Source organism: Mobula birostris, chromosome 22 (genome assembly GCF_030028105.1).
Source record: "Mobula birostris isolate sMobBir1 chromosome 22, sMobBir1.hap1, whole genome shotgun sequence".
Taxonomy (NCBI): domain Eukaryota; kingdom Metazoa; phylum Chordata; class Chondrichthyes; order Myliobatiformes; family Myliobatidae; genus Mobula; species Mobula birostris.
Genome location: NC_092391.1, coordinates 53,714,694 through 53,741,115, shown reverse-complemented (window position 1 = coordinate 53,741,115; position 26,422 = coordinate 53,714,694). Strand labels below are relative to the sequence as shown.

Sequence of the window (26,422 nt, the reverse complement as noted above, 5' to 3'; positions counted from 1 at the left end):
GAACAGGGTGAGAGTGAATGTGGAGCTCAGTAGAACTGACCCATTGATGGGCCTTTGTTAAGGTCAATGGTGGATGTTGTGTCCTGGCTGTCTATGTGATACACAAGACAGGACAGTACAAAATGGACACCAATTAGCAGCCTCCCCTCTTCACAGATCTGATGAACCCACAGGAACAGCAGAGACCAATATAGAGTGGTGTCCCAGGGGTTGCCAGTCAGCATTGAACTCAACGTTTGGACTGCCTTAGGGACTCCAGCTTCAGAGTTTTCCTGTGGGTTTACCCTCAACCTCTAGGAGAACCACAGCCTTGTCATTGGGTTTGGGGGCTTGCATGCCTCAATGACCCAGAGAGCTACGTTGGCTGGAGTCAGGGCTTTATGCTTTGGCCCTTGGAAGGGTCACCCATGCCAAACAGGTCAAAGTGTAGAGGCCAGACTGAGTGGTCCACCAGTCCACCAGGATCGGGGGTTCAGCTCTGAGCTAACAACCCTGACTGGTCAAAAGAAATTGTTAATAAACAGCAATGAAGAATCCTTCTACATCTGTGAGGGACAGTACAGACAGAGATGGGGGACCTTCATTGCTGCCCTAAGCACCAAAAGCACAAAGGGCAGTAAGTAAGAAAGTTTACTCTTCAAGCCTTCCCCATGAGTCGGTGTAGCCACAAAGTAGTGCAGGTTTGAGGTCAGAGTTGTCTTTCTCCTAGATGAGCTGCCAACCACGGCTGACAAGTCCCATCTGTCTGAAGCCACTGGTTTTAAGGTGCCAGTAACCTGATAATAAATATTATTTATTTTAGTTCATTGAGAGATACAGCAAAGAACAGGAACATCTGGCCCACCAAGCTGTTCTGACCTGGAACCTCTGATTTAACCACACCCTAATCTTGCGACGATTTAAAATACCAATTCACCTACTCATTGTACGTCTTTGGACCATGGCAGGAAACCAGAACAGCCGGAGGAAACCCATGTGCACAGTGGAAGGAATTACAAACTCACTCACACAGGACATTGCAATTGAACTCCAAACTCCAATAACACAGGCTGTAACAGAGTCACACTAAAGTGGGACCCAATAAATAAGTCCCGAAACCCGGGATTGAACCAGGGACCTTTAGATCTTCAGTCTAACGCTCTCCCAACTGAGCTATTTCGGCTGACACAGCTGTTGGATTATAGTTCTCCTCTGTCTTGTACCTCACTGTTGCTGTATCTGCAGTATTGTATTTCTCTGTGCCTTGTACCTCACCATTCCAGCATCTGCAGTATCGTATTTCTCTGTGCCTTGCACCTCACCGTTCCAGCAGCTGCAGTATTGTATTTCCCCTGTGCTTAGTACAGTACCTCACCATTCCAGCAGCTGCAGAATTGTATTTCTCTGTGCCTTGTACCTCACCGTTGCTGTATCTTCAGTATTGTATTTCTCTGTGCCTTGTACCTCACCATTCCAGCATCTGCAGCATTGTATTTCTCTGTGCCTTGTACCTCACCATCGCTGTACCTGCAGTATTGTTTTGCTTTGTACCTCACTGTTATATTGTATACTCCTCTGCCTTGTACCTCACAGTTCCAGCATTTTATTTACTTTATTTATTTAGAGCTACAGCACAGAACAGGCCCTTCTGGCCCATCAATCCGCGTCTCCCATAAACCCACCGATTGAACCCGAACCCAATCAAGAGACAATTTACAGTGATCAATTAACCTACTATGTTTTAGGACGGTGGGAGGAAACCAGAGCACTTAGAGGAAACCCATGCACATATGGGAATGGTGTACATACTTGCTTACACAGGTTGTTGGAATTGAACTCCAAACTCTGAAGCTGTGAGTTGTAATAATGTCACAATAACCGCTCCACTATCGGGGTGGCCAAGACTGTAGATACTGGAATGGTGAGATACAAAGCACAGGGAAATACAATACTGCAGCTGCTGGAATGATGAGCTAAAGCACAGGGAAATACAATACTACAGCTGCTGGAATGATGAGCTAAAGCACAGGGAAATAAAGTACTGCAACTGCTGGAATGGTGAGATACAAAGCATAGGGAAATACAATACTGCAGCTTCTGGAATGGTGAGGTACAGAACACGGAAATACAGTATAACACAACACAAAATGCAGGAGGAACTCAGCAGGTCAGGCAGAATCTAGGAAAAGAGTCGACATTTCGGGCTGAGACCTTCGGCAGGACTGGAGAAAAAAAGCTGAGGAGTAGATTTAAAAGATGAGGGGAGGGGAGAGAGAAACACAAGGTGATAGGTGAAACCTGAAGGGGGAGGGATGAAGTAAAGAGCTGGGGTTGATTGGTGAAAGAGATACAGGGCTGGAGAAGGGGGAGTCTGATAGGAGAGGACAGCAGGCCAGGAAAGAAAGAAAAGGGGGAGGAGCTTCAGAGGGAGGCAATGGGTGGGCAAGGAGATAAGGTAAGAGAGGAAATAAGGGGATGGGGAATGGTGAAGGGGGGGGGCGTTACCGGAAGTTTGAGAAACTGATGTTCATGCCATCAGGTTGGAGGCTACCCAGACAGAATATAGGGTGTTGTTCCTCTAACCTGAGTGTGGCCTCACCACGATAGTGGTGGAGGCAATGTATAGACACATTGGAATAGGAAAGGGAAGTGGAATTAAAACAGGTGGCTACTGGGAGATCCCACTTTTTTTGGTGGACGGAGCGTAGATGCTTGGTGAAGCGGTCTCCCAATCTACTTCCGGTCTCACTGATAAACAGGAGGCCACATGGGGAGCACTGGACACAATATATGACCCCAACAGACTCCTTTGATTGGGAGACCACTTTGCTGAGCACCTACACTCTGTCTGCCAGAAAAAGCAGGATCTCCCAGTGGCCACCCATTTTAATTCCACTTCCCATCCCCATTCTGAAGGTCCCTGATTCAACGTGATGCTGAGGCTTTATAAGGCACTGGTGAGGCCTCACCTTGAGTGTTGTGAACAGTTTCTGGGCTTCTCATCTTAGAAGAGATGTGCTGGCGTTGGAAAGGGTCCAGAGGAGGTTCACAAGGATGATTCCAGGAAAGAAAGGGTTATCATAGGAGGAACGTTTGATGGCTCTGGGTCTGTAATTTAAAAGGATGAGGGGGATCTCATTGAAACCTTTCGAATGGTAAAAGGTCTAGACAGAGTAGATGTGGAAAGGATGTTTCCCATGGTGGGGAAGTCTAGGACTAGAGGGCACAGCCTCAGGATAGAGGGGTGTCCATTCAAAACAGAGATGCGGATAAATTTCTTTAGCCAGAGGGTGGTAGGTTTGTGGAATTTGTTGCTGCATGCAGCTGTGGAGGCCAGGTCATTAAGTATATTTAAGGCAGAAATTGATAAGTTCTTGATTGGACATGGCATCAAAAGTTATGGGGAGAAGGTTTGGAAATAGGGTTGAGGAGGACAAAAAAAGGATCAGCCACGATTGAATGGCGGAGAAGACTCGATGGGCCAGATGTCCTAATTCTGCTCCTATTATGGTCTTAATACCGGGTTTCATCACTGGTACTTAATTATTGCACATAGCCGTTAGAATCAGATTTAATATCACCAGCATTTGTCATGAAATTGTTAACATTATGGCAGCAGTACAATGAAATACATGATAAATAAATATAGAGAAAAAAGCTTACATTAAGTATATATATTTCTATTAATTAGTAAGGTTAAAGTTAAGTAGTGCAAAATAACAGAAATAAAAAAAGTAGAGAGGTAGTGTTCATGGGTTCAATGTCCTTTTAGAAATCGGATGGCAGTAGGGAAAAAGCTGTTCCTGAATCGCTGAGTGTGTCTTTAGGCTTTGGTACCTCCCCGATGGTAACAGTATTAAGAGGGCATGTCCTGGGTGGTGGGGATCCTTAACCTGACTAAGGCACCACTCCTTGAAGATGTCTTGGATACTACATAGGCTGGTACCCTTGATACAGCTGACTAATTTTACAAGTTTCTGCAGCTTGTTCAGATCTTGTGAAGTAGCCCCACCCCCCCATACCAGACAGTGATGCAGCCAGTCAGAATGCACTCCATGGTACATTTGTATAAGTTTTCAAATGTTTCATTTGACAAACTAAATCTCCCCAAAATCCTAATGAAATGTAGCTGCCATCTTGCCTTCTTTATAGCTGCAGCAATATGTTGCATACAGGTTAGGTCCTCTGAGATCTTGACACCCAGGAACTTGAAATTGCTCACTCTCTCCACTTCTGATCCCACTACAAGGATTGGTATGTGTTCCCTCATCTTACCCTTCCTGAGGTCCACAGTCAGCTCTTTGGTCTTTCAGACATTGAATGTAAGGGTGTTGCTGAGACATCATTCAACTAACTGGTACATCTCACTCCTGTATACCCTCTTGTCACCATCTGAAATTCTGTCAACAATGGTTGTATCATCAGCAAATTTATATACGCTGTTTGAGCTTTGCCTAGCCACACAGTCATGGGTCTAGAGAGAGTAGAACAGTGGGCTAAGCACACATCCCTGTGGCGCGCCAGTTTTAATTGTCAGTGAGATGGAGATGTTATTTCCAATTCGCATAGTTTGCAATCTTCTCGTTAGGAAGACGAGTTAATGTGACCCTATTACAGCTCGGGCCATCTGAGTTTGGAGTCCAAATGGGTGTCTTCTGTAAGTAAAATACTGCAGATGCTGGAACGGTGAGGAACAAGGCAGAGGAGAACTACAATACTGCAGATACAGCAATGGTGAGGTACTAAGCACAGGAAAAATATAATACCGCAGATACAGCAATGGTGAGGTACTAGCACAGGAAAATATAATACCACAGATACAGCAATGTTGAACTACAGGGCACAGGAAAGGTACAATATTGTAGATATAAAAAGGGAGATGTATGAGGAAGAAGAGAACCACAATATCCCAGGATTGAACCAGGGACCTTTAGATCTTCAATCTAACACTCTCCAAACTGAGCTATTTTGATTGAGCTACAATACTGTGGTTCTCCTGTCTTGTACCTCACCATTCCAGCATCTGCAGTATTGTATTTCCCTGTGTTTTGTACCTTACCATTCCAGCATCTGCAGTATTGTATTTCCCTGTGTTTTGTACCTCACCATTCCAGCATTGGCAGTATTGTATTTCCCTGTGATTTGTACCTCACCATTCCAGCATCTGCAGTATTGTATTTCCCTGTGCTTTGTGCCTCACCATTACACCCTCTGAAGTATTGTGTATATTCCTGTATCTGCGATATTGTGGTTCTTCTTTACCTTGCACTGTTCTAGAATTTTACTCATTTATTTTATTTTGAGGTACATCGTGCAACAGGACCTTCCAGCCCACCAAACTGCACTGCCCAGCAACCCACCAATTGAATCCTCACTTAATCATGGGATAGTGTAAAATGACCAATGAACTAAGAAGTACATCTTTGGGTTGTGGGATGAAACCGGACCATCTATGCACATACAGACATGACGCATAAACTTGTTTACAGTGGATGTCATAATTGAACAGAGCTTGACACCCGAGCTGTAATAGAGTTGTGCAAACCAATATGCATTAAATAAATACCAATGCTGAAACCCAAGACTGAACCAGGAACCTTTAGCTCTTCAGTCTAATGCTCTCCCAGCTGAGCTATTTCAGCTGACATATCTGTAGGATTGTACTCCTCCTCTGCCTTCTTCCTCATCATTCCAGCATCTGCAGTATTGTATTTCTTTGTGTCTTGTGTCTCACCATTGCTGTATCTGCAGTATTGTATTTCCCTGTGCCTTATGTCTCACCATTCCAGTATCAGCAGTATTTTACCTATGTACCTATATGCTTAATGTAATTCAGTTTTTTCTCTATATTTACTTATCATGTATTTCATTGTACTGCCACTGCAAAGGTAACAAATTTTATGACATACGCCCGTGATATTAAATCTGATTCTGATTCTCTGCGCATCGTACCTCACCTTTCAGGCAACTGCAGTACATGTATTGTGTTTCTCCTGTGCTTTAAACCTCACCATTCCAATATCTGTGGTATTATATTTCTCCTCTTTGTTGTACCTCAGCATTCCAGCACCTGCAGTATTGTATTTCCCTGTGCTTTCTACCTCAGAATTCCAGCATCTGCAGTATTGTATTTCCCTGTGCTTTCTACCTCAGCATTCCAGCATCTGCAATATTGTATTTCCCTGTGCTATCTACCTCACATTACACCCTCTGAAGTATTGTGTATATTCCTGTATCTGTGATACTGCGGTTGTCCTTTACCTTGCACCATTCCAGAATTTTACTTATTTATTTTATTTTGAGACACATCGCTCAGTGGGACCTACCAGCCCACCAAGCTGCGTCACCCAGCCACACACCGACTTAATCCTCAGCTAATCATGGGATAGTGTAAAATGATCAGTGAACCGACTAACCAGTACGACTTTGGGCTGAGAGATAAAACCAGACTATCCAGAGTAAGCCCATGCATGTTTGGAAATGACGTACAAATTTGCTTACGTCATAATTGAACTCAGAGATCCAACACCCTGAGCTGTAAGAGTTGTGCTAACTGATATGCTGATGTTGTGCCCAATAAATGTCTAGTGCCAGAACCCTGGATTGAACCCAAGACCTTCAGTCTAATGCTCTCCCAACTGAGCTATTTCAGCTGACATATCTGCAGTATTGTGGTTCTCCTCTGCCTTATACCTCACTGTCCCAGCATCTGCAGTATTGTGGTTCTCCTCTGTGCTTTGTACCTCACCATTCCTGTATCTGAGGCCACAGTTAGGTTGGAGGAACAACACCTCATATTCCGTCTGAGTAGCCTCCAACCTGATGGCATGAACATTGATTTCTCAAATTTCCAGTAATGCCCCCCAGACACCTGCCCTCCCTTCTCCATTTCCCATCCCCTTTTCCCTCATCTCACCACTCAGCTTCCCAACTCTCTACTTCATCCCAACCCCTCCCAGTTTCACCTGTCACCTGGTGCTTCTCTCTCTTCTCTCCCCCCCCAAACTTTTAAATCTACTCCTCGGCTTTTTTTCTCCAGTCCTGCCGAAGGGTTTTGGCCCGAAACGTCGACTGTACATTTTTACCATAGGTGCTGCCTGGCTTGCTGAGTTGCTCCAGTATTTTGTGTGCGTTGCTTGGATTTCCAGCATCTGCAGATCTTTGTTTGTAATTCTCCTCTACCTTGTGCTGCACCATTCCAGAATTTCTGTCATTTTATTTTATTTAGAGATACAGCTGGAACAGGCCCTTCTGGCCCATCAAGCCATGCTGCCCAGCACCCACTGATTTAACCCAAAACAATTACCCTACTAACCAGTAGGTCTTTGGATTGTGGGGAGTTAACCCATGTGCTCATGGGGAAGGACATAGAAACTTACTTACAGAGGATGTTGGAATTGAACTCCAAACTCTGACGCCACGAGCTATCGCGGTGCCCAATAAATAAGTCCCAGTGCCAAAACCCAGGATTGAACCAGGGACCTTTAGATCTTCAGTCTAACGCTCTCCCAACTGAGCTATTTCGGCTGATGTATCTACAGTAGTGTGGCTCACCTCTGTCTTGTACCTCACCATTCCAGAATCTGCAGTATCGTAATTCTCTTGGTGCCTCACCATTCCAGTATCTGGGGTATTGTATTTCTCTGTCTTGGATCTCAAAAGTTCAGTATCTGCAGTATTGTATTTCTCTTGTGATTCATATCTCACTACTCCCGTATCTGCAGTATTTTGCTTCTCCTTTACTTTGTCCCTCATCATTGCAGAATTTTATTTAGAGCTGTAATAGTTGTAGCTCTAAATAAAATATAATAAATAAAATTACAGTAACAGATATGCTGATACAGTGCCAATACTGAAACCTAGAATTGAACCAGGGACCTTTAGATCTTCAGACTAATGCTCTCCCAAATGAGCTATTTCAGTTGACGTAGCTGCAGTTTCTCCTCTGTCTTGTACCTCAGCATTCCAGCATCTGCAATATTGTCTTTCCCAGTGCTTTGCACCTCACTGTTCCTATAGCTGCAGTATTTGGTTACTGTAGATAAATTTATTTTATTTTATTTATTTCATTTAGAGCTACAACTTCATTACAGCTCTAAATAAAATAAAATAAATAACATTCTGTAAAATGACCAATTAACCACCTAACCTGTATGTCTCTGGATTGTGGGATGAAACTGGACCATCCATAGGAAATTCATGCACATACGTGAATGACGTTCAAACTTGTTGACAGAGGATATCGTAATTGAACTCAGAGGTCCAACACCCAACTGAGCTATTTCAGCTAACGTATCTACAGTATTGTGGTTCTCCTCTGTGTTGTACTTCACCATTTCAGCATCTGTGGTATTGTATTTCCCTGTGCCTTGTACCTCAACATTCCAGTATTTGCAGTGTAAGGCATTCTACAAGTATGTGAAAAGCAAGAGGATAAGATGTGAGAGAATAGGACCAATCAAGTGTGACAGTGGAAAAGTGTGTGTGGAACCAGAGGAGATAGCAGAGATACTTAATGAATACATTGCTTCAACATTCACTACGGAAAAGGATCTTAGCGATTGTAGGGATGACTTACAGCAGATTGAAAAGCTTGCACATCTAGACATTAAGAAAGAGGTTGTGCTGGAGCTTTTGGAAAGCATCAAGTTGGATAAGTCACCGGGACCGGGTGAGATGTACCCCAGGCTACTGTGGGAGGCAAGGGAGGAGATTGCTGAGCCTCTGGCAATGATTTTTGCATCATCACTGGGGACGGGGGAGGTTCTGGAGGATTGGGGGGTTGCAGATGTTGTTCCCTTATTCAAGAATGGAAGTAGAGATAGCCCAGGAAATTATAGACCAGTGAGTCTTATTTCTGTGGTTGGCAAGTTGATGGAAAAGATCCTGAGAAGCAGGATTTATGAATGTTTGGAGAGGTATAATATGATTAGGAATAGTCAGTGTGGTTGTCAAAGGCAGATCGTGCCTTACAAGCCCGATTTAATTTTTTGAGGATGTGACTAAACACATTGATTAAGGTAGAGCAGTAGATGTAGTGTATATGGATTTCAGCAAGGCATTTGATAAAGTACCCCATGCAAGGCTTATTGAGAAAGTAAGGAGGCATGGGATCCAAGGAGACATTGCTTTGTGGATCAAGAACTGGCTTGCCCATAGAAGGCAAAGAGTGGTTGTAGATGGGTCATATTCTGCATGGAGGTCGATGACCAGTGGTGTGCCTCAGGGATCTGTTCTGGGACCCCTACTCTTTGTGATTTTTATAAATGACCTGGATGAGAAATTGGATGGGTTTGTAAATTTGCTGATGACACAAAGGTTGGAGGTGTTGTGGATAGTGTGAAGGGCTGTCAGAGATTACAATGGGACATTGATAGGATGCAAAACTGAGTTGAGAAGAGGCAGATGGAGTTCAACCCAGATAAGTGTGAGGTGGTTCATTTTGGTAGGTCAAATATGATGGCAGAATGTAGTATTAATGGTAAGACTCTTGGCAGTGTGGAGGTTCAGAGGGATCTTGGGGTCTGAGTCCATAGGACACTCAAAGCTGCTGCGCAGGTTGACTCTGTGGTTAAGAAGGCATACGGTGCATTGGCCTTCATCAACCGTGGGATTGAGTTTAAGAACCGAGAGGTAATGTTGCAGCTGTTTAGGACCCTGGTCAGGCTCCACTTGGAGTACTGTGCTCAGTTCTGGTCGCCTCACTACAGGAAGGATATGGAAACCATAGAAAGGGTGCAGAGGAGATTTACAAGGATATTCCCCGGATTGGGGAGCATGCCTTATGAGAATAGGTTGAGTGAACTCGGCCTTTTCTCCTTGGAGCAGCGGTGGATGAGAGGTGATCTGATAGAGGCGTTTAAGATGATGACAGGCATTGATAGTGTGGATAGTCAGAGGCTTTTTCCCAGGGTTGAAATGGCTAGCAACAGAGGGCATAGTTTTAAGGTGCTTGGAAATAGAAGTCAGGGGTAAGACTTTACGCAGAGAGTGGTGCGTGCAAAGAATGAGCTGCCAGCGATGGTGGTGGAGACGGATACGATAAGGTCTTTTAAGAGACTCCTATACAGGTACATGGAGCTCAGAAAAATAGAGGGCTATGGGTAACCTTAGCTAATTTCTAAGTAAATACATGTTCGGCACAGCTTTGTGGCCGAAGGGCCTGTATTGTGCTGTAGGTTTTTATATTTCTATATGCAGTTGTCTTTTCCTCTGGGTTCTACTTCACCATTCTAGTGTCTATGGTATTGCATTTCTCCTCTGCCTTGTACCTCACCATTCCAGTATCTGCAGTATTGGCTTTCCCTGTGCTTTGTACCTCACTGCTCCTGTATCTGTGGTATTGTATACTCCTCTGCCTTTTACCTCACTATTCAACTATCTAAAGTAGTTTGCTCCTGTTATGCTTTGTACCTCACTATTGCGGTATCTGCAGTATTTTAGTTCTCCCCTCCATCATCCCTCACCATTGCAGAATATTGTTTATTTGATTTTATTGAGAGATACAGCGCAAAACAGGCCCACCTGTGCTGACCAGCACCCCACTGATTTAACCCAAACCTAACATAATGCCCTGGTTCATATGGTTCATTCTTTTCTCTGTTATGCTGTATTGTTCAGTGTACACTGCTTCTTTGGGTTATTGTTGAAGATAAGAGATAGGAGAATTGTGTACCATCCAATTAGGATGGTCGGATTTAGGGGAGGTTTCTTTGGTGAGGAACACTAAGGTTAGTCTTGGGGCTTTTGTTAAGGGAGAAGAGAGAAGACGCCGGAGAGAAGAGGTCATAGGAGTCGACCCAGAGTGGGGCCGTGATTCGACGAAGCCCGGGGAGATCGAGGGAAGATTGGCGAAGGGGAAACCGTGAGCTCCAACTTGTGCACATTAGACTGTTTCATTAAAATGGGCCCTTTTCTTTTTTTTGTTTTTTCTTTACTAACCCTTTAGTCAAATTAAGAATTATAAAGTTAAATCATTTAATTGTATGTGGTGTACTGTCCATTTTGTGGTACTGATCTGTAACCGGGTAAAGAATCACGCAGCATTCACACAAACGGGTTTCGGGATGGGCTCGCGCCTCAATTTCCCCTGTTTGGCGGGGCTGGAGATTGTCTTCCCTAGACGTACGCAGCCAATGGAACCGGAGTGTTTCATCGTGAGGGCTCGTCCGGGATCGATTTCGTTGGATGCTGTGTGATTGCCCTGAGCATTGATCCAGTGGGTTGTGTGTTTAAGTTTGTGTTAAACTATTGTCCAGTAAGATGATTACGGTATGTGGTTATGGATTGCTCGGAGATCAGTTTTACTGGCCCCCAATGAAGCCGGAGGTTGAAGAGTAATGCAGGCCCTGCATTCGATGCATTCAGAGGAAGACGCTGCCTACGAGGGCCGCTCTATTGTCCCATTTGCAGAGTGCAGGGCCCCTTGACCTGGTGTGAATGAATTTCCTGTCAATAGAGCCTGATGCCAGCAACATGGTGAATGTTTTGGTCATCACGGATCACTACACCAGATATGCGCAAGCTTTCCTTGCCAAGGATCAGAGGGCATCCATGGTAGCCACAGTGTTATGGGAGAGGTATTTCATTGACTATGACCTCCCCAGGCAGATGCATAGTGATCAGGGAGTAGGCTCATACATGAGTTACTGGGTATCGTAAACACAAAATAATCTGCAGATGCTGGGGTCAAAGCAGCACTCACAACACGCTGGAGGAACTCAACGGGTCGGGCGAAGGGTTCTGGCCTGAAACGTTGACTGATCGTTTCCACAGATGCTGCTCGACCTGCTGAGTTACTGGGTATGTTTGGAGTCGAGAAGTCAAGGACTAATCCTTATCACTCGCAGGGTGATCCCCAGCCTGAGGGGTTCAATCAGACCTAGCTAGACATGCTCGGGACCTTGGAGCTCAGCAGAACAAGTATTGTTCACCTGGTCCACTGCACAACTGTACACAAAACGAAGCTACCGTATTATCACCATATTGTCTGATGTTTGGGCACGAGGCGAGGTTGCCCATCAACCTCTGTTTTGGGACTGGCGAGGAAGACCTACCACCAAAGACTCACCTGAAGTATGTGTCTGATATGAGAAGGGAGCTGAGAAAGGCTTATGAATTAGCTGAGGTCACGGCTGCCAAGCAGAATCAAGAAAATAAGAGGAGGTATGATCAAAAGGTTAGGTTCTCCCAACTCATGCTAGGTCCTCATAAGAAATTTGAGGCTACCTGGGAAGCATAGGTTGGCTGACCGCTGGGCGGCTACACCCTATGTAGTGGAGAGTCAGGCATACCAGTTTTCGGGGTGAAACCAGAGGATGGGAATGGGACTGACAGGATTCTCCATTGGAACTGCTTTCTGCCCCGGGACAAGAGGCGCAGGTTGACCCAGAGCCAGACCTGGAGCCTACACCTGGTAAGAGGACTCTGCGGTGACATGGAGTGACTGGAGGACTAACAGCAGGAGAGATTAGACCTGACCTGCCCCTGAGAGGGATACAGACTCACAGGATGAGGAAATGGGGGTGTGGTATATGCTGCCTTTTGCTAACTCCCCACTGATTGAGGAAGAGATTCCCAACCCTTCTCACGCTGAGTCATGTGAAATCGGGGGGACTATCTGTGGACAGACTGGATTTCAGCAGGACCATGAAGGGGATGAAGGGGAGCTGAGCCAAGTGGCAGAGGGAACTGAGTTGCAGGAGGGCACGAGTGATAGACCGGGGGAGGCCTTGCCAAGTAGACTAGAAATATCCCACGGAGTGTCGGAATCTGAAGAAGTAGATGATGGGGTAAGGAGGTCTCAAAGAATCAGGAGACCCCCACATAGGCTGGCCTATGTAACATTGGGGGAACAGAGCGCTACGGCTACCCCCCTAGCGAGGTATGTCACTACCCTTTACAAATGGATTGGAGGTTCTGACATCATGAAATTCCTTTGAAAACCGTGTTATTAATGACAGGATGACAAATTATTTCAAAGTCATGGGGACATAACTATTTTGGTTGGAGGGGTGTGTAATGAGCTATTTTGGCTAACATATCTACAGGATCGTCATTCTCCTCTGCCTTTTTCCTCACCATTCCAGCATCTGCAGCATTGTATTTCCCCATGTACCTTGTGTCTCACAATTCCAATATCAGCAGTATTGTGTTTATGTACATATATATACTTACTGTAACTCAGGATTTTTCCCGTATATTTACTTATCATGTATTTCATTGTACTGCCGTTGTAAAGTTAACAAATTTCATGACATATGCCAGTGATATTAAATCTGATTCTGATTCTCTGCACATTGTACCTCACCTTTCAGGCATCTGCAGTATTGTATCTCTCCTGTGCTTTAAACCTCACCATTCTAATATCTGTGGTATTATATTTCTCCTCTGCGTTGTACCTCAGCATTCCAGCATCTGGGGTATTGTATTTATCTGACTTTTTTACATCACCGGAAATTTATTTATTTATTTAGAGATAAATAGCAGAGCAGGCGTTTCCGCCCACTAAGCTGTGCCGCCCAACAAGTCACCGATTTAATCCTCACCTAATCACTGGACAGTTTAACATGACCAGTGATCCCACTAAACAATATACCCTTAGACTGTGGGATGAAACCAGACCATCCGGAGGAATGATGTACATACGCAAATGATCTACAATCTTGCTTACAGAGGATGTGCTAACTGAACTTCGAGCTACTATAGAGATGCGCTGACCAATTGATAAGAAACGCTCCCAACGGTGCCAGCTTCCGGAATTTGGACGCTCTAACTCTCCAGAATATGGAGAGTTGGCTGGCTGTCTGTCTGTATCTTGTTTTACAGCGGTTGGCATCCAGCTTAATGGTGCATTACCACCACCCTCTGCTCCGGAATGTGCACTAGACATATATTCTAAATATTCATTTTTTTTTCTCTCTCTCTCTCACTCACTCACTCACTCACTCACTCACTCACACTCACACTCCACCCTCCCATCTTTGACCATCCTAGTACCCTATTCCTGTTTATCCATCATGTCCTATTAAAAAACCCTGTACCTCTTAAAAACGCTAAAAATACCCAGACTTGTGCTCCCTCACCCATGCCCAGCAACTGGATAGTTGGCGTGGACCCTCTAAGGTTTCTATACGGTCCCGCTAATTGGCAATCATGTTTAGGGCGCCAAGAATTGATTACTTAAAGAGCACCTGAAGTGAGTTTCGATGCTCAATTGTGACCCTGCTCGTGATATCCTCTAGTTTTTTTTTGTGTTCAGTTTGCGATCTGCTTTGATACTGTGCCTCAGATACTCCAGCATTTAGGTCAAACCCCATTCTTGTCAAGGACTCTCGTCACAGTATAACTGGCCAGCCACTGGGAGAGGATTTCCCGGCGGAGATACTCGACCTCCAGGCCACCGTATACCAACTATTGCAAGGAGGATACCAGGGTCGCTCGGGTGAGGCTATCGGTCGCTCTGTTGAGCCGGTACATCCAACGACCCCGGAGAAGCTCGACAGAGACCCGCGTTCTTGCCGCGGCTTCCTCATAGGTATTTGAACTCCAGCCACCCCGGTTCCCTTTGGAGAGTGGGAAAGTGGACTTTACAATCTCTCTCTTGACCGGGAGAGTCCTCACCCGAGCCACGGCGATTGGGAATGAAAGTTGGAGATTTGCGTGATTCGGAGGAATTTATGGCCACTACGAGAAAAGGTATTTTGACGTCCTAGCGGCGCAAACAGAACCCCGAACGTTCCGGTGAAGCTGGGTTAGGGAGATCGGCCAACGGCCGCCTACGCTATGGATTTCTGAACTTCGGCGCAAGAGAGTGGTTGGGATGGGGAAGCCTTGGCCACGCTGTACCGCCACGGTCTCCGGGAGGAACTAAAGGATACCCTCACCTTGAGAGAGCCAACAGGGGTCTTGGAGATCTTCATTGGAGGGACTACATTAGAAGGAGGAAGAGCCTGGCCTCACTCCATTGCGGTTCGACCCCAAATCTCAGACCATAACCCTCTGCCCAGCCCATGCAGGTCAGTTACACAAGGTTCTCCGCTGATGGGAGATCCCAGCGTCGGAATCAAAGCTGCCCCTATTACTGCAGGGAAGCTGGTCGCCTACGGGCCAAACGTCTGAAGCTACAGCCGCCTGAAGGACTGCTGAAACTGTCCCATATCGGGAGGACTGGACGGCAGCCATTAATCCCAATCCCACAGATTCTGGTTTTGTGCCGAAGGCGGAATTCACCTGGGGTAAATTGAGGTTTTGTTGTGTGGACTCGAGACAGAGGGTAAGTTTATGGATTTGGGAACTGCCCAGCGGCTCGATATACCGCTGCGAGAGTTGATCCAGTCCTAGGCTGCCCACCGGGCAGATCCAGACTGTGGTCTCGCTGATGAGGATTGGGGATGGGGGGGGGGGGGACATCAGTTTCTACAGTATTGACTTGTCACTTATGCCCCTGATCCTTGGCTGTCCCAGTATAACCCATCCATGCAGGGAGGGGAGAGTCATTGCTTGGTCCAGTTATCACAAGAGGGTTTGTTTGCGGTGTGGTATTCTGACCCCCAGAGTCTCCGAAGACCTACAACCAGCAAGGGGACAGACTTCAGTGAGAGGCGACCCGAAGCCAAAGGGATCCAGCTGTCGGGTCCTGATTAAAGGGAGGATCACCTCTGCTCCATCCGCCAGAACAAACAGAATCTCCCGGTAGCCATCCACTTCAACTCTGCTTCCTATTCCCATTCAGATATGTCCATACATGGCTGCCTCTACTGCCATGATGAGGCTAAACTCAGGTTGGAGGAGCAACACCTCATATACTTGTCTCCAGCCCCTTGGTATGAACATAGAATCCTTCAGCTTCTGGTAATTCCCTCCCCCTCCCTTCCTCTATCCCTATTTCACTCTTCCCCCTCCTCCAGCTGCCTATCTCCGCCCTCATGGTTCTGCCTCCTTCTACTACCCATTGTGTTTTCCCCTATTCCTTCTTCACCTTTCCTGCCTACCACCTCCCTGCTTCGCCCCCCCTGCCCCTTCCCCTCTTCAGTCCTGATGAAGGGTTCCAGCCCGAAACATCGACTGATCGTTTCCACAGATGCTGCCCGATCTGCTGAATTCCTCCAGCGTGTTGTGAGTGTTACCGTTGGAGCCTGTTCTCAGGGGCTCAAGGGACATCTGTAACACTCCTTTGCCATCGCTAGAGGATACTATGGAGTCCAGTGAACCTAGGGAGAAGTCTCGAGGGTGGGTTGAACCACCCCAGCCACCTAAGAAGCCTCAGGAATCGTCCTTGAAGGACAGTTCAGAAGAATTTGCAACACCCAGACTGGTTGAAGCTCTTTCCTGTAAGTGGCCTTCAGCAAGGGAAAGACCTCGACCCCTACACCACAGCAGCCCTACGACTGTTATAGACCTTCTGCCTGGCACGTCCTCCACGTGGTCGATTATACGTGCTCTCTGGTCCAGAGAGAAGCACATTGGAAGAACACACAAAGGAAGCTCTTGTTATGGGGTTCATTCAACCCTCCACCTCACCGGCTAGTGCAGGTGGCTTCTTCATACCGAAGAAGGATGGGAGCCGGGAGCCTGTAGCCATGCATTGATTATAGTAGGGGTCACCAACTGGTCAATCGGGATCGACCGGTCGATCTTTGAGACTTTCCCAGTAGATCCTGAAAAAAATGAAAAATAAATACACAAATACTGTTATAACGTGAGCATTATAAAAAATAAGTAATACTAATTAGGATAATGGTAATATAGCAATATTTTCGCTAAAAAGCTGTTTGTAAAGAGGTTGTTTCTGGGTTGGGCTTTAGTTCTGTACTTTCTGCCCAGTGTGTATGTGCGTAACTTCCCTGCCATGCACCACGGTAGAAAAGACCGGAAGTAAAACCCTGCAACCCGGAAGCAACCTCTCTTTACAAACAGCTTTCTGTAGTCACGTAGCGGGAGTATTGCTATATTACCATTATCCTAATTTGTATTATCTTTATAATATTCACATTACAACACTTTCCCCCTTTATTTTGTAATTTATTTTTTTATTGAATTTCATCATCAAACAAACATTTCTGTAAGATGTATTTCAGATACTGTACATGTATATCATATAATCATATTTGTCACAAATCTCCACATAATATTTATCTGAGGTACCTAAGGCATCTGTTAGTCTTGTGAGACCATGGATCTGCATTTGGAAAGTCTTCACTCTCCAGGGCACAGGCCTGGGTAAGGTTGTATGGAAGACCAGCAGTTGCCCATGCTGCAAGTCTCCCCTCTCCATGACACCAGTGTTGTCCAAGGGAAGGGCATTAGGACCCATACAGCTTGGCACCAGTGTTGTCGCAGAGCAATGTGTGATTAAGTGCCTTGCTCAAGGACACAACATGTTCCCTCGGCTGGGGCTCGAACTCACGACCCCTTCAGGTAGCTAGTCCAATGCCTTAACCACTTGGCCAAGTGCCCACACAATGGCAGTAGAGGAGGCCATGTTTGGACATATCTGAGGTATACACTTACAGAAAGGAGAGGAAACACTTCTCCCCCTCTAAATTCCAACATTCCCCAAATGTAAATAACTGGGAAACAAAAAACAGTGGTGTCATTATCTTGCGTACTTCTGAAACTTATACTAGTTTCTCAGTAACAGCTTACCAATACAAAGCACCTGAAAAATGTGACAGATTCAACATTCAGTCTAACAAAGGAAACTGTCAATTCAAATATTCAGTCTGTCAGGAGGTTTGCTAGGGTGCTGTGCTGCAACAGATGAAAATTATGAAATCTAAGTACAGGAGCTGTCTTACTGACAGACACCTCACAAACTGTCTCAGACTGGCTGTCTGTAGTTATGAGCCAAATTTCAGGAAACTAGCAGAAAGTCTTCAGCCCCAGTCATCACTGAGTGCAACAGTCAATTTTTATTCATTTATTTTTTGTGCTGAAATAAAATTAAATAATGAAACAGAATTAAAGGTGTTGTAATGTGAGCATTATAAAAATAAGTAATACTAATTAAGATAATGGTAATATAGCAATGCTCCCACTACGGAAAGCCGTTTGTAAAGAGAGGTTGTTTCCGAGTTTGCGGGGTTTTACTTCCAGTCTTTTCTGCGCGGTGCACATGCGTCTGACTAAACGATTTAGTAGGTTGATCTTGCCTTTCGCTAAGGCCAGGGTAGGGGATCTTGGGCTTAAAAAGGTTGGTGACCACTAGATTAGAGGATTAAACTGCATAACAGTCAAGAATCATTCCCCCCTTCCATTCATGAATACTGCCTTTGAGATTCTCCAAGGAGCAAGGATATTCACTAAGCTAGACCTATGGGGTATGCACAATCTGGTCTGTATGAAGGAAGGTGGTGAGGGGAAGACTGCATTCAATATGCTGATGGGGCACAACAAGAACTTGGTTATGCCCTTTGGCCGTGTGAACACACTAGCAGTTTTTCAGGCCTTTATAAATGATGTGCTCTGGGATACTCTCCATAAGTGTCCCTCATCTGTTTGGATGATATCCTAATCTTCTCGAAGTCTATGGAGAAGCACATCGTTCCTGTCAGTGACATTTTAAAGAGGCTTCTAGATCATGGATTTATGTTGTTGGAGAAGTCTGAATTGCATGAGATGACCTTTTCATTTTTGGGTTTCACCATCTCCAACGGCAATCTCAAGATGGACCCTATGAAGACTCAGGCAGTCAGAGATTGGTCACAACCACCCAGTGTCAAACAAGTCCAATGATTCCTGGGGTTTGTAAACTTCTACCACACGTTCACCAGGAACTTCGGCTCGGTGACAGCTCTACTGATAGCTCTAGCTAAGAAATCCACAGGCCTTTTTGTCTGGACTACAGAAGCTGCTCTTGCAGAGCTTAAACAGCAGTTCACATCAGCTCCCATCTTGGTGTCTCCTAATCCAGACCTTTCCTTCATCATGGAGGTGGATGCTCAGACATCGGAGTGGGTACCATCTTGCCTCAACGATCACCTTCGGGTGGTAAACTGCACCCATCTGCATTCTTCTCCAGGTGGCTATCCTCCGCAGAGACAAACTATGACATCGGGAACCGGGAGCTTCGTATGTTTAAGTTAGCTTTGGAGGGATGGAGTCACTGACTGGAGGGGGCCAAGAAGCCTTTTATCATTTGGACTCTCCACCAGAACCTGGCTTGTATTCAGGAGGCCTAGAGACTGAATTCCTGGTGGTCTTTGTTCTTTAACTGCTTTAATTTCATCCTGACCTATCAACCAGGGCCAAAGAACAAATCGACACTCTTGTTTGCAAGGTCCAAGTACAAGAGGAGATTCCTTGGAATGGTCTTCCGGGTTGGCTGCCCCTCCCAAGTTCCTTCCGGTCCCAGGTACTCCTTCCGGGCTGGCTGCCCTTCCCAAGTTCCTTCCAGTCCTTGGTACTCCAAAAGGGGCATTCATTGAGAATGGCCACTCACCCAGGGATTACCAGGAGCATCAAGTTTATCAAGTGGAGGTATTGATGGCCCCGAATGATGAGAGGTTCGGCAGGCATGCAAGGTGTGCAACCGGAACAAGAAGCCCCATACCTGACCTCAAGGGCCCATCCAACCCCTACCTGTTCTGGACAGACTATGGACATGTGGCTCCATGGACTTTGTCGTGGGTGTTCCACCATCCAAGGGGAAGACTGTCAGCTTGAACATTGTCGATCGGTTTTCAAAAGCCTGCAAGTTCATTGCCTCGGAGAAGCTACCATCTGTGTTGGAGATGGCTAAGATTGTCCTAGACTAGGTCTTCAGGATCCATGGATTCCCAGTGGACATTGTCTCGGATTGTGGTCCACAATTCACGTCATATTTCAGGAGGGCATTCTGTAAGCTGATTGGAGCAACAGCAAGTCTTTGCTTTGCGTTTCATTCAGTCCAACGGCCTGACAGAGCGGACCAGACCAACCAGGGTTTAGAAGGTACACCAAGATACCTGGTCTCAGAGACTTGAGTGGTGAGACCATTTGACGTGGACAGGTCACAGACAACACCTTACGGCATTCTGCACACATGTCACCATCCTACTGCCAGTTTGGTTGTCCTCTGCTGCTTTTCCTGGAACAGGAAGCTGAGGTTGCGGTCCCTGCAGCTGAAGATCTCATCCAATGCTACAATGGAGTACGGCAAGAGAGATTTTGCTCTCCTCTACCTGGAAGGCAGAAACCAAAGCAAACCAAAAGAGAAAGCAAGGACCAGCTTTGCAGCCTGGGCACCAGGTCTGGCCGCCCACTCAAGATTGCTTCTCCAAGCGGAGTCTAGAAAGTTGGCGCCCAAGTTCATTGGACCATTCAAAGTCCTGAGGAAACTAAACCTGGTGGCTTACAAGCTGCTCCCCAAGACCCTAAAGATCAATCCCAACTTCCACATGTTTAAATTAAAATCTGTCTGCACCAGCCCTGTAGCCCCACCACCATCAGCCCTGCCGCCACCCAGGTTTATCGATGGGGGTCAGGTCTTCATGGTGAGAAGACTTTTGGGCCCACTTTGTGTTTGGGGTGTTCACACAGAGGATGCAGAGGGGGATCACAAAGTCGAGGAAAGAGGACCGGGTCGAGACAACAGAGACTTATGGAGAAGAGGAGTTCGGTGGGTAATAAAATGGACGAGTTGACGGTGCTAGCCAGGCGTCAGAGAACATTTTGGGAGTGCAGTGTTATGTGCTTCACTGGAATGGGGCTGCACGAGGACATACCCAATCAAAACTTTTCCATGGAGGGCTTCCAGACGATTCGGGCGGACTGGAAGTGCACTGAGAGCGGTAAGCATAAAGGAGTTGGGTGCTTACTGTTCTGGTTAACAAAAAAAGGGGGAAATCTAGATCATATTATGATTGAGGAACGTGTTTGTAGACCGGATATTGAACTTTTTACTGTTGGACTTCGGCCACACTCCACCAAGATACAACACCGGCCGGCACGGGAGGTTATTCCTGCCTGTCGCCATCGAACGTGCAGCTCCTCCCGTGGAGGCTCAGACTCCCTGAGCCAATAGACTGGTCTTGGACTTTTTTCCATCTGGCATAGTTTGCATCTTGTTGTTTGATTGTTTGTGGTTTTTTGTATTGCTATATTTATGCTCTATTCTTGGTTGGTGCGGCTGTAACGAAACCCAATTTCCCTTGGGATCAATAAAGTATACCTATCTATCTACCTATCACATCATTGACTGTAAAGGATTCAGACCCGAGGAAAAGTGCTGAGTGCCTCAAGGAGACTTCTTGGATCCGGCTCTCATCCAAGACTACCATCACCCTCTCTCCAAGTAGCCAGGACCATCGGGAGTCGGGGTCCTGTTACAAGACACTTCCAAACTTGCCAGGTTCCAGGATTTAGACACTAACTCTCCAGAGTATGGAGAGATGGCATGACCCCTTTAAGATTTCAGGATGTCCCACCATGTTTTGGGCACCAAGAATTGAGCATTTGAAGAGCAGCTGAACTGAGGTTCGGTGCTCATTCGCAAGCCTACTAGTAATATCATCTAGCATTTCTTTTGTTGAGATCTTGATGCAGTTTGATAGCGTGTCTTGATTCTTGCTTCAAATACTCCAGTTTCAGATACTTTGGATGGTGTCCATACCATCCTCGTCAAGGACTGTCAACACACTGCTATGCTATCGCGGTGACAATAAGTAAGTCCTAGTGCCGAAACCCGGGATTGAACCAGGGACCTTTAGATCTTCAGTCTAACGCTCTCCCAGCTGAGCTATTTCGGCTGACACAGCTGCAGTATTGTTGTTCTCCACTCTCGTGTACCTCACCATTGCAGCATCTGCAGTATTGTACAGTATTTCCACATGCTTTAAACCTGACCTTTCCTCTATCTGTGGTATTGTACACTCCTCTGTTTTGTACTGTGTTCCATTGCTGTATCTGCGGTATTGTAGTTCTCCTCTCCCTCGACCCTCACCAGTACAGAATATTGTTTATTTTATTTTACTGCGAGCTACAGGGTAGAACAGGCCCCTCCGACCCACCAACCTGTGCCGCTCTGTAGCTCTCAGCTGTAATATTATTGTCTCAACAATCAGGTTAGGGTTAAATCGGTGGATTCATGCTGCCCAGGAATCCACTGATTTAACTCTAACCCAGTCGTGGGATGGTTTAAAATAATCAGTTAAACTACTAACCACCTGGACTGTGGGAGCAAACCCCAGCACCCCGGAACAAAACCCATGTGCACCCGGGAAGGACTTTCAAACCTACTTACAGAGGACGTCAGAATTGAACTCTGAAATCAAATGAGCTGCAACAGTGTTGCACTAACTGCTGTTACCATGGTGCCCAATAGATAAGCCCTACTGCCGAAACCCGGGATTGAACCAGGGACCTTTAGATCTTCAGTCTAACGCTCTCCCAACTGAGCTATTTCGGCTGACATATCTGCCTTTTTGAGGTTCACCTCTGACTTGTACCTCACCGTGCCAGTATCTGCAGGATTGTATTTCCCCTGAGGTTTAAACCTCACTGTGCTGTATCTACGGAATAATCCAGTGAAGAACAGGAACTTCTGGCCCACCAAGCTGTGCCGACCAGGAACCTCTGATTTAACCACACCCTAATCGTGTGACGATTTAAAATACCAATTCACCTACTAATCAGTATGTCTTTGGACCGTGGCAGGAAACCAGAGCAGCCAGAGGAAACCCATGTGCACAGTGGAAGGAATTACAAACTCACTCACGCAGGACATTGCAATTGAACTCCAAACTCTGGCAACACAAGCTGTAAAATAGAGTCACACTAAAGTGGGGCCCAATAAATAGTCCCAGTGCCGAAACCCGGGATTGAACCAGGGACCTTTAGATCTTCAGTCTAACGCTCTCCCAACTGAGCTATTTCGGCTGATACAGCTGCAGTATTGGTGTTCTCTACTCTCGTGTACCTCACCATTGCAGAATCTGCAGTATTGTATGTCTCTTGTACATTGTACCTCACAATTTCAGCATCTGCAGTATTGTAGTTCTACTGTGCTTTAAAACTCTCTATTCTTGTGTATGCGGTATTTTATTTCTCCTCTGCCTTGTATCTCACTGCTCCAGCATCAGTGGTATTGTATTCCCCCGTGCTTCGTACCTCACCTTTCTGGACTCTGCAGTATTGTATTTCTCCTGTGCTTTGAGCCTCAACATTCCAGTAAATGTGGAATTGTGTTTCTCCTCTGCATTAACTTCACCATTCCTGTCTCTGCGGAATTGTATACTCCTCTGCCTTGTACCTCACTACTCCAGCATCTGCAGTATTGTCGTTACCCTCTGCGTAAAACCTCATCCTTCTAGTATCATAGTCATAGTCTTCCCTGTGCTTTGTACCTCACCATTCCTGTATCTGCAGAACTGTGGTTCTCCTCAGCCTTAAACCTCACTGTTGCTCTATCTGCAGTATTGTACCTTTTCTGTGCCTTAGACCATAAGAGATAGGAGCAGAATTAGGCTATTCAGCCCATCGAGTCTGCTCTGTCATTCCACCATGGCTGATCCTGGATCCCCCACAACTCCATACATCTGTCTTCTTGTCCTATCCTTTGATGCCCTGACCAATCAGGAATCTATCAACATCTGCTTTCAACATACCCACGGGCTTGTCGTCCACCACATTCTGTGGCAGAGCATTCCACAGATTCACTGCTCTCTGGCAACCTGTAAATTTAACTCTGGGAAATTTGCATGAGGACTACTAAGTTCCTTTTCACCTGTGATGTTTGAATCTTCTCCCCATTTAGATAACGGTCTGCCCTATTGTTCCTGCTTTACATTATTGGCTAGTTTGCCCTCATTTACAATTGTGACATTACCCTTATTACATGTCTTTTTCAGCTCCCTGTGCAATCTCAACCCCACATCTTGGCTACTATTTGGAGGCCTACATTTGATTCCCATAATGGTTTTTACACCCTTACAGTTTGTTAACCCCACACACAAAGATCCAACATTCTCTGACCCTATGTCACCTCTTTCTGAAGATGTAATTCCATCTCTCACTAACAGAGCTACACCACTGTCTGTGCCTTCCTGTCTGTCCTTTCAATAGAAAGTATATCCTTTGATGATAAGCTCCCAACAATAACCTTCTTTCGGCCACGACTCAGTGATGCTCACAACTTCATACTGACCAATCTCTAACTGCACTACGAGTTTGTCCACCTTATTCCAAATGCTACACACATTTAAATACAATACCTTCAGTCCTGCATTCTACACCCTTTTGAATTTTGTCTCTGTGGTACAATTTATCTCTTTGCTCTGTCTGCATTTATAGTCAGTCACTGGCTTGTCCTTCCTTAAATTCATGTTACATCCATCATCTACTTGTAAACCTGCTGGCTCATCCTCAGCTCTATCATACTGGTTCCCATTCCCCACCATATTAATTTAAACCACTCCCAACAGCTCCAGTAAACCTGCCCACAAGAATATTAGTCCCCCGCAGATTCAAGTGCGACCCGTCCCTTTTCTGCAGGTCAAATCTGCCGCAGAAGAGCTCCCAATTATCCAGAAATCTGAGTCCCTGCACTCTGCTCCAATTCTTCACCCAGGCATTTATCTGCCACCTCATTCTATTCCCCTCCTCACTGTCGCGTGGCACAAGCAGCAATCCCGAGATTGCTACCCTTGACGTCCTGCTTCTCAGCTTCCTTCCTAACTCCCTGTATTCTGTTTTCAGGACCTCGTCCCCTTTTCTACCCATGTCATTGGTACCAATTTGTACCACGACCTCTGGCTGCTCACCCTCCCTTGTCGGATATTGTGGAGGTGCTCAGAAATATCACAAACACTGGCACCTGGAGGGCAAACTGCCATCTGTGTTCTTTGTCGAGGCAACAGAATCGCCTGTCTGTCCCCCTAACTATTGATTCTCCTATCACTGCTGCCATTCTCTTCATTTCCCTCACCTCCTGACCCACAGGCAGAGGACCCAGAGGCCCAGAGGCATGGCCACTGTTTCTTGCCTCACCCACTCAGCCCCCCCCCCCACAACTCCAACAGTACTCAAAAAGGTGTATTCATTGTTGAAGGGGCCGGTCACAGGGGTGCTCTCAACTATCTGATGTTCTCCCTTCCCTCTCCTGACAGTCACCCATTTATCTGTCTCCCTTAGCCTTGGGGTGACTACCTCCCTGTAGCTCCTGTCTATCTCTGCCTCACTTTCCCTAACAAGCTGAAGATCATCGAGCTGCAGCTCCAGTTCCCTAACACAGTCTCTAAGGAGCTGCATCTCGTTGCATCAGGTGCAGGTGTGGCCATTGGGGAGACCGATAGACTCCTGGAAATCCCACATTTGACATCCAGAATAGAACACTGGCCCTGTAGACATATCCCCATTCTCTCAGAGTTAATTAATAAACAAGGAGTGAGAATACCTACATACATTGCTTCTACCTGTTCTTGCTGAAGCCCTTTTGAGCCAAAGCCTTACCATTCTGACTCAGACCACTCTGATGACGACCGCTCCACTAGACGGGACCCCTCTTTTATGCAGACTGGGTTTTTAAAGCTTTTTGCCAGACCTGAACAGGAACGCTTCTTCTGTGTCTGCACAGCACTGCAATCAATGACTCCCACTGAAAAAACCTCCTGCTTATTAAAGCTCTTCGCCTCGTCCCTCACCATTACAGAATATTATTTATTTTATTTTATTGAGAGATAGAGCACAGAACAGGCCCGTTCAGCCCACCCAGCTGTTCCACCCAGGAATCCACCAATTTAACCCGAACCTAATTGTGGTACGGTTTAAAAAATATAATTAACCTACTAACCAGTCTGAGTTTGGACAGAGGGACTGTGTACGTGGGAAGGACGTACAAGCTTAGTTATAGGGGATGCTGCAACTGAGCTCCAAACTCTGACACTAGGAGCTATAATAGTGTCAGACTAACTGCTATGCTATCGCGGTGACAATAAATAAGTCCCAGTGCCGAAACCCGGGATTGAACCAGGGACCTTTAGATCTTCAGTCTAACGCTCTCCCAACTGAGCTATTTCGGCTGATATGTCTGCATTTTGTGGTTCACCTCTGTCTTGTACCTCACCCTTCCTGTATTTCATAATATGAATCAGAATCGGGTTTATTATCACCAGTATGTGTCATGAAATTTGTTAACTTCACAGCTGCAGTTCAATGCAATACAGAAAATAGAAACAAATAAAACAGTAATAACAAATAAGTAAATCATATTGCAGTATTATCTATATGGCATAGATAACAATTGTGCAAGAAACAGAAATAATGCATATTTTAAAAAAGTAAGGTAGTGTCCAAGGGTTCAATGTCCATTTAGGAATTGGATGGCAGAGGGGAAGAAGCTGTTCCTGAATCACTGAGTGTGTGCCTTCAGGCTTCTGTACCTCCTCCCTGATGGTAAAGTGAGAAAAGGGCATGCCCTGGGTGCTGGAGGTCCTTAGTAATGGATGCTGCCTTTCTGAGACACTGC

General features: G+C 45.9%; 6 non-coding genes across 6 annotated transcripts; all 6 read right to left on the bottom strand.

The window, feature by feature from the left end:
- Window positions 1-1,089: 1,089 nt before the first annotated feature.
- trnaf-gaa (transfer RNA phenylalanine (anticodon GAA)) lies at window positions 1,090-1,162 on the bottom strand. Its single transcript has one exon. It is a non-coding gene; the product is annotated as a tRNA-Phe (tRNA).
- A 6,271-nt stretch (window positions 1,163-7,433) lies between these two features.
- On the bottom strand, window positions 7,434-7,506 carry trnaf-gaa (transfer RNA phenylalanine (anticodon GAA)). The gene has a single exon. It is a non-coding gene; the product is annotated as a tRNA-Phe (tRNA).
- Window positions 7,507-21,634: 14,128 nt separating this feature from the next.
- Window positions 21,635-21,707, bottom strand: trnaf-gaa (transfer RNA phenylalanine (anticodon GAA)). The gene has a single exon. It is a non-coding gene; the product is annotated as a tRNA-Phe (tRNA).
- A 586-nt stretch (window positions 21,708-22,293) lies between these two features.
- trnaf-gaa (transfer RNA phenylalanine (anticodon GAA)) lies at window positions 22,294-22,366 on the bottom strand. Its single transcript has one exon. It is a non-coding gene; the product is annotated as a tRNA-Phe (tRNA).
- A 397-nt stretch (window positions 22,367-22,763) lies between these two features.
- Window positions 22,764-22,836, bottom strand: trnaf-gaa (transfer RNA phenylalanine (anticodon GAA)). The gene has a single exon. It is a non-coding gene; the product is annotated as a tRNA-Phe (tRNA).
- A 3,067-nt stretch (window positions 22,837-25,903) lies between these two features.
- Window positions 25,904-25,976, bottom strand: trnaf-gaa (transfer RNA phenylalanine (anticodon GAA)). Its single transcript has one exon. It is a non-coding gene; the product is annotated as a tRNA-Phe (tRNA).
- Window positions 25,977-26,422: the final 446 nt, after the last annotated feature.